Genomic DNA, 9,485 nt, shown 5'->3' with positions numbered 1-9,485 from the left:
CCCCTGGCGCCCCCCTGCCCGAGGGGCCTGTTCTTCCCCTTTCCCTTTGCTTTTCCTCCGTGCTGGGCCTGCTGAGGGTTCAGCCATGTCGCCCACACGCCGAAACCCTGGCGCTCAACACAGGAGCCCAGTGGGGAGTGAGATGTGTTGCCGACGGCAGAGCACGAGGAATCAGCGTCCCCTCTGCAGGCTTCTGGCGGCAGGGGCCAGGCATCGCGGCCGCCCCCGAGTCCTTGTGCGCGTCGGGCCAGGTCTGCGCTGCTCCCTGGCTGGCATCTTGCCTGGTCAGTGGCCTCCTGCCCGAAGGTGGGAGGGGCTGGCCTGGCCACAGTCACGTGGGAGCGATGTGGGTTTGGATCCTGGCTCCGGCCTTAGCCGTGCCGAGACCTCGGGCCGGTCCCACCGCCTTGCAGAGCCTCGCTGTGTCAGGGGCTTCACAGTCTGTTTGCTCCATGCGCCGCTGTGGGGCCGGGGCAAGGTGACGGGCGGGCGGAAGCTTCTGGTGCTGCACCCGGCGGTGGCCGGCTCCGCGCTCAGCCGCTGTGCCGTCGTTGCTGTTGAACTTGGGCTGCACCGCGGGGTCGGGCCACGTCGGTCCGGGCGAGCCTGGATCAGGGAGAGCGAGCGACACATCTCGCCGTCTTCCTCAGCAGGGGGCTGCGGGCGGCTCCTGAGGAAGGGCCGGGGACCAGCCTCGGGGCCACCTGACGTGACCGCCCACGTGAGGGAGACGCCGCTGGTCGCTGGTCTCCGGGAACGGTTCTTCGTGTGGCTCTCGTTGCTGTTCCAAGGACGTTGCTGGCGGCACCAGGGGTCCGACGGTGCCGTGGGCTGGACGTTTGTCCCCCCCGAATCCATAGGTTGAAGCCCTAACCCCGAGGTGGCAGTGTAGGAGGTGGGGCCATTGGGAGGTGATGAGGGCCTGAGGGTAGAGTCCCCACAAAGCGGATCAGCGCCCCATGGAGGAGGCCCAGAGAGTCCCCCCCCGCTCCCCCCTCCCGCCGCTGCCATGGGAGGACACAGCAGGAAGAGGCCCCCCAGAACCCGACCACACTGGCACCCCGGCCACAGACTTCCAGCCTCCAGACTGAGAGCAACGTCTGTCTGCAGCCCCCGTCTGGGTCATTTGTCGTGCAGCCTGAGCTGAGGCGGACGGTGGGTCTGCGTCACGGGAGAGAAGTCGGCTGTAGACGTGCTGGCCCGTGCACTGCGGTGTTTGGCTTTACAGTAGCCTTGGACTCCGTGGGGTCATCTCTAACCCTCATAGCAGCCCCCCCGGGGGAGGGGTCTGAGTGGACGAGAACACCGAGACCTCCGCCGCAGCAGCATGCGCATTTGGGGGACGCCGTCGCCACGCTGGACGTCGGCTCAACCTTGACAGCCCAGCGGGACCCCACCGGACGCAAGGCCCCGGTTCTGCGGGCCTGAGGCTCTTTGCTGATCGAGCTCGTGCTGTAAACTTCTGCCTGGAATTTGGTGTCGTGGAAGGCGGCCAACGCCACTAAGAGCAGAGGCGTTGAAGCACTGTGAGGAACAAGGCACTTAGCACGCTCAGAAAAACGCCGGGGCACAGATAAAACCGAAGAAGCATCGGCTGCCATCACGTCCCTAGGTTATTGTCATCATCGTAGCGGTTATTATTTGTGTGGCTGGTCGCCGTCGAAGCCGCTTTCTGTCCTGTGATGGGACAGACACGTCAGACTGAACTCAGGAGGCGTTCGCCCCAACACCCTCACGCACCCCAGATGCCGGCAGGGGTGGGGAAGTCGGCGCACCGAGCGCTGAGGTGTGTGTGTGCAGCTCCAGAGACGTGTGCGTGCACTTCGTCTTTAAAACGAAGTTTAATTGTTTTCCATGCTTCGAAGAGGAATTAGCGTGATTTTAACAGCACGTGTGTAATTGGCTTTAACTATTATTTATGAAAAGCGATTTCTTTCCGTGTCGGCATTTGAAGTGGAAATGCGTGAGCTCGGGCTGGGAGAGGCGCACCGCCTCGCTCCCTGCCTGCTCTAAGGCAGCCGGAGGCTGCTGGGAAAGAGGGGGCCACGTGATTAAGTGGGAGGCTGCCCAAAGTTTAACCGCACAGAGCGAAAACCTCGTGAGTCACAAAGGCTTTCGAACTCTAATTCAGCATTAAAGTACTGTGACGAATAAAGAGGCTTTTTGAGCGGATTCTTTTGTTGCTAAATTCAGTGAAAAGTAGGATGAATATGCATGAAACTGATATTAAGTTCCAAACCGCTGAGTGTCTTCAAAACGGTGTTTCTGGAAGCTGCTGGTTTTCCGGCGGCGTTGCCGGAAAGGCTGGTGCCGCGGCCGCTCCCCGCGCCGTGGCATCGCGGGCAGACGCCGTCTGATCCGGACCCCGACCTGTGGCCTCCCTTCCCTCGACACCTGTCACCTGACCGCGGGGCTCCCGAGAGAAGGCCTGCCAATGGTTTTCCACGACCCGAGATCACAGATCTCCACGGCACCTGGGCTCTCGACGGTTCCCTAGATGGAAACGCTTTGCCCCGGTCCACGGCTTCCCCGCATCTTCGCAGCCGAGGGACGGCGCCCTGGTCCTCACTGTCTCAGACGCGGTGCTCGGGCGAGCCTTTTGGGATTATCCCTGGAGAGACAGGAGTCCCAATGCCGAGATGGCTTATTTTAAAAAACGACAGGCTTTGGCTATTTTTGATTGTCATTCGATAGTTTAGATCTGGAAGGCTCAGCGGGTGCTACTTAACCTTGGACACTAAGACCTGCTCACGCAAAGCTGCAGGACCAGCCTGCTGGGCTTCGCGGAGTTTGAGGCCCCGTTAGGTGCACACGCATTTGTGACATCCTGTCTCTTCGTGTACCGCGAACCTGGACGAAGCCCCGGGCCGTGAGAGACCGGGTTCTGTTCTGTGCCTCCGTAGACCACTGTCCTCTTGGGCCCTGCGGCGGCGTCCCCAGGGTCTGGCCGAGGGCTCCTGGCTGTCCCCGGGGAGCGCAGGCCTCTCTCCTCACGGCCCCGGTCTCCCTCTTCCGAAAGAGGACGATGTCACCTCATCGGGGAGGCGCTGTCTTTCACTGTGGCATCTCTGAAGCTGAGCTGGACCTCGAGGTGGTGGCACTGTGTGGGGACACACGACCCAGCCCTAAAAGGATGCTGTGAGGATGAGCCTCTTCGGATGGAGCACCGTCCTGGCTCCTGAGTGACCGCAGCAGGGGGTAGTCACAGGGGGTTTTCACCTTGGTTCTTGAGCCTGCCCGGGCCCGGCGGGGCCACGAAGACCCCCTGCCCGCTGCAGGTGGAGCGGGACTGCTGGGTTCTAGTTCTGCGGCTGACTGTGGCCCGAAGGACATGGGCTCTCGCGTCCTGCCAGCGCGAGTGAGATCTGGTGGCTTCTGCAGAGTCGCCACGTTCCCGGCCTCGCTCCCTCTTCTGCGAACGCGGATAGCAGCAGCGCCAAGCCCCGAGCACGCCGGCTGCACAGGTGACAGACGTGGCGAAGTCCCTGCTCTGAGAGCCACGTGCCTCGGGTTTGCACGCCGGCGCGGTAAAGACCAGCTGCCCTTCCGGTCAGGGAGGTGCAGCGAGGAGCAATCAGCGATTCCCACGGAGGAGCAGATGTCAGCGCCCTTCCAGCCCTGCTGGACTGCAGGCAGGCCCCCCACGCTGGGTCCCACGCAGCACCCCTGTGTGGACCTGCTCCCTGGTCCGGGCACAGACTGGAGAGGCCTTGCATGCAGGCTGCTCGCCCGGCTCAGGAGCCTGGGCCACAAAGCGCCGCCCATGTGTGTGGCAGGGCAGAGGCGACTTTGAGGGTGACGACAGTGGATAGCATCCCCCAAAAGGTGTGTCCAGTCCACCTCCCACCACCGCGATCCGACCTTACCCGGAAACGGTCTTCCAAAGGTAACTAAGATGAACACGAGGTCGCCTGGATCCAGTGGGCCCTCAGTCCAGGGACGAGTGTCCTGAGAAGTGGCAGGACCTGGGTTCCGATTTCTGGCCTTCAGCCCATGAGGGAATGAACGTCTGCAGTTTTCAGTGGCCCAGTTTGTGGTCATCAGTTACAGTGGCCGCAAGACACCATCTCCGCTGCCTTCTCCAGCCGCGGCCAGCCTGGCGTGGTTCCGGCGGCTTCTGCCCTGGGCATGATATTCCTCCGGCCGGTCTGTGCCCTGATGGGCTGCCGCACGCTCGTGGCTGTGGCTCCTCTTTTTCTGACACGTCCTCTGCGTGCACACGTGGGCAGCATCTTTACTACCAGGGCTTCCGGTCGTTGCCAGGTGCCCGGCGGTCAGCCTTGCCCCTTTGCTGTTTTCACGTCTCTGACTCTCCAGGAGCTGGGCACGAGTCTCGCTGCAGTTGGTGTCAGAAAGAGGCCAGTGCCCACTGCTGAGGTCCACTCCTCCCTTGAGGGTGCCGGAGCATCAGGGCGGGCTCCAGCCTGGACCCCCCTGGACGCGCGGCGAGTTCCCAGCTGAGGGGCCACTTGCAGCCTCGCCTCCCGGCATTCAGCTCACAGATTTCCTCTGCAGGGAGGACCCCTTCCCAGCCCCCATTCCACACGGCTGCCCCCCGACACTGGGGTGAGGGTGTGGCAGTCAGCCAATGAGACGAAATTGTGTCACTTCCGTTTGAGCTGCTGGGGGAGGGGACTCTGCTTCCCATGGAACCAAATCTGGACACGCAGCGGGCGGGAGGGCTGCAGCCATTCTGTGTCCGTGGGGAAAAGCCTGCCTAGGAGCGGAGAGGACACCGAGGCCAGGGGGGGGCCGGCGGGGCGGCCGGGGGTGAGTCAAGGTGTCGCTCTCGGGGTCACGCAGCGCAGGCTGGTCCTGGACGGCAGCGTGGGAAGCAGAGCAGAGAGGGGCACGGGCGTCTGGAGGACACTGGTCCAGCTCCTGGATCCAGCCGTGCCTGAAGCCCTCATCCCTGAGCTCCGCGTGTGAACCAGTGTGTGTTCTTTTGCTCAAGCAAGTTTGAGTTAGATTTTCTATTTCTTGCAACCCCCAGAGCCCTTATAATATATCTGCCTGCTATTGGTTCCCTCTGAGGCTGGGGGGCTCTGGACCCCTCCCCAGGGTCGGCCTGGGAGCCTCAGCATCAGCCCCCAAGTGTGACAGATTCGCTCGCTCTCATTCCTCCAAGAGGCTGTCACGTCTCCGTGTAATAGGACTTGTCCTGCTGGCCTGTGAAACCCCCAGGCCCCCGGGGTGAGGATCCCCTGGGAGCCACGCCGAGCCCAGAACCTCGGCCTCCACGAGCCGTCGGTGGACAAAGCCGGGGGACGGCAGAGAAGAGGCATCGTGGGGAGGACGCTGCTTTCGTTCCAGAGAGACCGAAGGCAGACGGCGATGGCAGGGGGTCGGTAGGACAATGTGCACGGTGATTTCGAGCCTTGGCAGAAGTGGGCAGTGGTCTGTGGTTGCACAATGACACCAAGCTTTTTTGGGGAGCGAGGAGGCTCCTGGGTGTGCACCCTCGTAAACACGCACAGGGTCTCCGGGCCAGTGCTGCAGGGGCTCCCCGTCCCCAGTGTCCTGGGTCTCCCAGCTCTGCTCCTGGGTCGCACCAGGACTGCGGTGGTCTCGGCGAGGACACGTCACAGTTTGTTCCTTCTCTAGAACAGGCTCACGGCCAACGTACCTGGGATAAAAGGTGGTGATTTGATGGACGTGCAGGAACGTTCATAAACCACCCTGTACTGGAGAATCACGGAGAAAACCAGAATTTCTGGTGGTAGACACAGTACATCCCCAACCTGTCCAGAGCCCGTGAATGTGACCTTACATAGTAAAGGGGACTTGGCTGGGTCCCGGGTAGTCACAAGCGTCCTTCTGGGGGAGGCTGGAGGAGCAGAGTCTGATGACAAGCAGAAGTCGGAGCGAAGGGCCCAGGGGCGAGGGGCACGGGCCCCTCGGGAAGCGGGAAGCGCCAAGGACATGGCTTTGCCCCGAAGGCCTTGGGAGAGACCGGGGCCCTGCAGGGCTCCCGAACCTCAGGAACTGGGAGAGAGTAAATTCCTGTTGCTGCGAGGCTCTGGCAGGTGGTATCCGTTACAGCGGCCCTGCAAGCTCATCCGCTTACCTGTGCAGGTGAATCGGGAGCGTGCTGGGGCTTGGTGATGCACCCACAGGTGCTCGAGGAAACAGGCGCCTCTGCACCAGGCCGGGCGGCGCGGTGCCTACATCCTGGCCACAGGTCCGCTCTTGCGGCCACCGGGGAGGCCGCCCAGGCCGGAGGGAGGAGGGCTCAGGCCTGCTCCTCCTTGCTCTGTGCACCCCGGCTCAGCCGGGGAGGTGGGGCTCACCGATTAGGGTATTACCTTCGCAGCCCAGGAGGTCTCGGGCAGGTGGGCAGGAGAGGCCAGGAGCCTCGGCGTGCAGTGAGCGCCCAGCGGGCACGTCGGCCTTTATGGCCTAAACCCCCACTCCGCGCCGACCTCGCGGCCCGTCCCACCTGTGCCGACTTGCGGTGCGATTTCCGTCTCTGCTGCCCGCCCCCCGGAGCACGAGGGCCTCTGCCGACGCTTCTGCATCCCATGGGCCTGGCAACCACAGCAAACAGTCTGTGCAATCTGTTTATGCAAAATGTGGGGTTTACTGCTCACCGAGATCGAAAGCCCGTCTGCACGCTCGCTTTGCTGGTCTGCCGAGCGGCCCCGAGAGTGTGTGCCTAACGACACAGTATGAACTTCATAGCTCAGTTCTTATCATAATTTTGTTATGGTCAATCTGAGCCTAATATCCTGTTTTCATAGAATGTTCCGCTATCCTAAATCTTTCCTCTGGAAAGCAGTAACAGGAAGGCCATCAGCAGAGCTTATGAGGAAAAGATGCAGTGGGAAGCTGCTTGGGTAGCCGGCCGACAGCACAGCTGCCTCGTTGGGGACAGTGTGGCACGCTGGGAGGACCCCGGCTCCGCAGCCCTGCCCCTTGCCACGCAGTGCCCGCCTGGCTCGCATTCCACCTGCAGGACGGCGGCTCGGAGGAGTGAGGAGGAGCCCCACATGGCTGCAGGGACAAAAGGCCGGCGGCCTGGCAGGCAGGGGTGGCCGCCTCCCCGCACTGGCTCTCTGCTTCCGCCCTCGCTGCTCAGGGCAGGTGCCTGCTCCCAGAGGCCTTTGTTGGGGTCAGGCCGAGTGGCCGGGTGGGGAAGCCAGCAGCAGAAGGAAACAGCCTCCCCCAGCGAGACTGGACACGGGCTTCCGCTGGCCCGCCCTGCTGGCACCTTCCATCAGCTGGGGCGAGAGGGTGCCCCATCGGAGCCACGTCCAGGCTGACGGGGCTCCCGGTGCCTGATGGCCAGCCGACAGTTGGTTTGAGAAGTCTCTGGGAGAGCTGGATGAGGGCCCTGCTAGGCCTGTCCTGCCACACTCACGGGGCGGATGAGCGAGTGTGATGGGCGTGCGTGTCCTTTTCCTGGGGCGGGGCCAGGTGGGAGCCTCTGCACTGTGCTCCTTCCCGGGAGATGGGGTGTGGTCAGGTCAGCCCTGGACGCTTCCCAGCACAGGGTGGACACTAGCGCGTGGCCTCCCGCAGCGCCATCCTCTGGAGCTGCCGTGATGAGCACCGCAGACCGGGCTTAAGCAGCAGGAAGTCACTCGCAGAGGCCTGGCGGCTGGACGCCACGCAGAGGGCTCGCAGGGCCGGCGTCCTGGAGGCCTCTCTCCTCGGCCTGCGGACACCGTCCTCCCGTGGTGCCCTCGCCAGATCCCGCTCTGTTCGCCACCCGCCAGCGGTGCCTGATGGCTGTGCCCATGCCCTGGGGAGTGGAGACTCTGGCCGGACCTTGCTCCGGTATCGGGGTTAAGTGGTTTTCCCACGCGGATTCGCACAGTGAGAGCCCAGCACGTGACTTAGGGCCTGCGCGTGAAAGGCAGAGGCGGTCCACCGAGGGCGCGTGCCACCACGTTCGGGCCTGTGCCCTGGACTCTGCTCTCCCTCCAGTCGCAGGGCTTGGGAGCCCGGGCACAGGGCAGTAACTATCCCTGCCCTGACTCCTGGGCATTCTCCTTCAGGCACAGGACACTCAGTGCCCAGCCGCCCTCAGGCCAGGGCGCTGTCCTTGCTGTCCCCCCGTCAGCAGACTGCTGGCCCCGGCCTGTGAGATCCCTCCCGTGGTGACACCTCGCCTGTCTCCACAGCCGCAGAGGCTGAGTGGGGTCGCCCATCACGGGAACCGGCAGCTAATAGGCAGTCAGCCCACCAGCTGAGCAGGAGGCAAATGATCTGTAAATTGGGATTTTTAAAAACCTTGCAGTGAAGTGATTTGACCTTTGGTTCTAGAATGTGCTGCCATAGCTATTATTATCTGCTAAGGAGGCGGCGTGCTGGGCTGGCCCTGCCTGGCGGGTGGGGGTGGGAGGTGGACGTCACCAAACCAGTGGAGCGAGGCGCACAGGTTGGCCCCGTGGCAGGAAACACCTGCGTGGACAGCTGTGGGCTGGGCGGCCCCTCTACTGTCCCCGGCCTTCCCCGCCCCCCACCCCAGGGCCCGACCTCCAGTGAGCCCGGAGAAGAGGCCGTGATGCAGTCGAAGGCCATTTTAAGGAAAATCGCTGTGTGGACTTCGGTCTCCCAACTGTAAAATGCGGGTGTCTGACCTTTTTTAAGAAAGGACCTTGCTTATTATCCCTTCCGTGACGTCCACGTTCTGAAGTGTGACCCACCAGCTCCCCTCTGAACACACTCACATGCACACATGCACACACGCCGCCTCCTTAGCAGACACGCGCACACACTCTCACATGCACACTCACACACATGCACACACACGCTCATACATGCTCACACACATGCGCTCACACATGCACAGCATCTACTAGGTCGTAGCGCTCCGGCCCCCACCACTCAGCCCCTGGTCCCCTGTCCGCTGCGCCCCCCACCTCGCGGGGCCTCTCGCTTGCCTTTGTGCCCAGGCCCCGCTCCCCAGTGGGTCGCTGTATCGAGGGCACTGGAGCCACGGTTTGCAGCTCGTCGTCAGGTCCTTGCTGGACGCGGGCTTCCTCCAAACGTGCTCACGAACGCGCTCCGGGCGGTGTGGCGGGCGCGTGGGGTCAGCTCTGTGGCTTCGTCGGTCCTGGCGCTTGTGGCCCTTGTGCCCGTTCTCAGTCCTCCCTAGAGCCTGGCTCCTGCCTGCACGGGGTCGTGACTTTTCACCAGACAGGTTTGCTCTGTAATTTTTTTCTCTTCATATTCTCTCATTGGCATTTTTCACAAATTTACAAATTTCCCCTGGTGTCTTTTTAATAGTTGCATAATACCTTACCTTGACCGATTGTGGTATTTTCCTTTTACTTTCGGATATTTAATTTGTTTCTGGGCGTTCGACATTTAAAACCACACACGGTGGCATGTCCTGGGGCATCCGACGGCCATGTGCGGTCCTGGCTCCGCAAGAGAAATTCAGGGAGGAGAAATGATGGGTCAGCTGTGAGGCTCTCAGCCCTGCTGCCAAACAGCCGCTGGGCGGGCAAAGCTGGGGACACCGCTGCTGGCGCGAG

This window comes from Pteropus alecto, unplaced genomic scaffold (assembly GCF_000325575.1).
Source record: "Pteropus alecto unplaced genomic scaffold, ASM32557v1 scaffold74, whole genome shotgun sequence".
In the NCBI taxonomy this organism is placed as follows: Eukaryota; Metazoa; Chordata; class Mammalia; order Chiroptera; family Pteropodidae; genus Pteropus; species Pteropus alecto.
The sequence above is the reverse complement of the archived record's forward strand: the minus strand, read 5'-3'. Positions refer to the sequence as shown.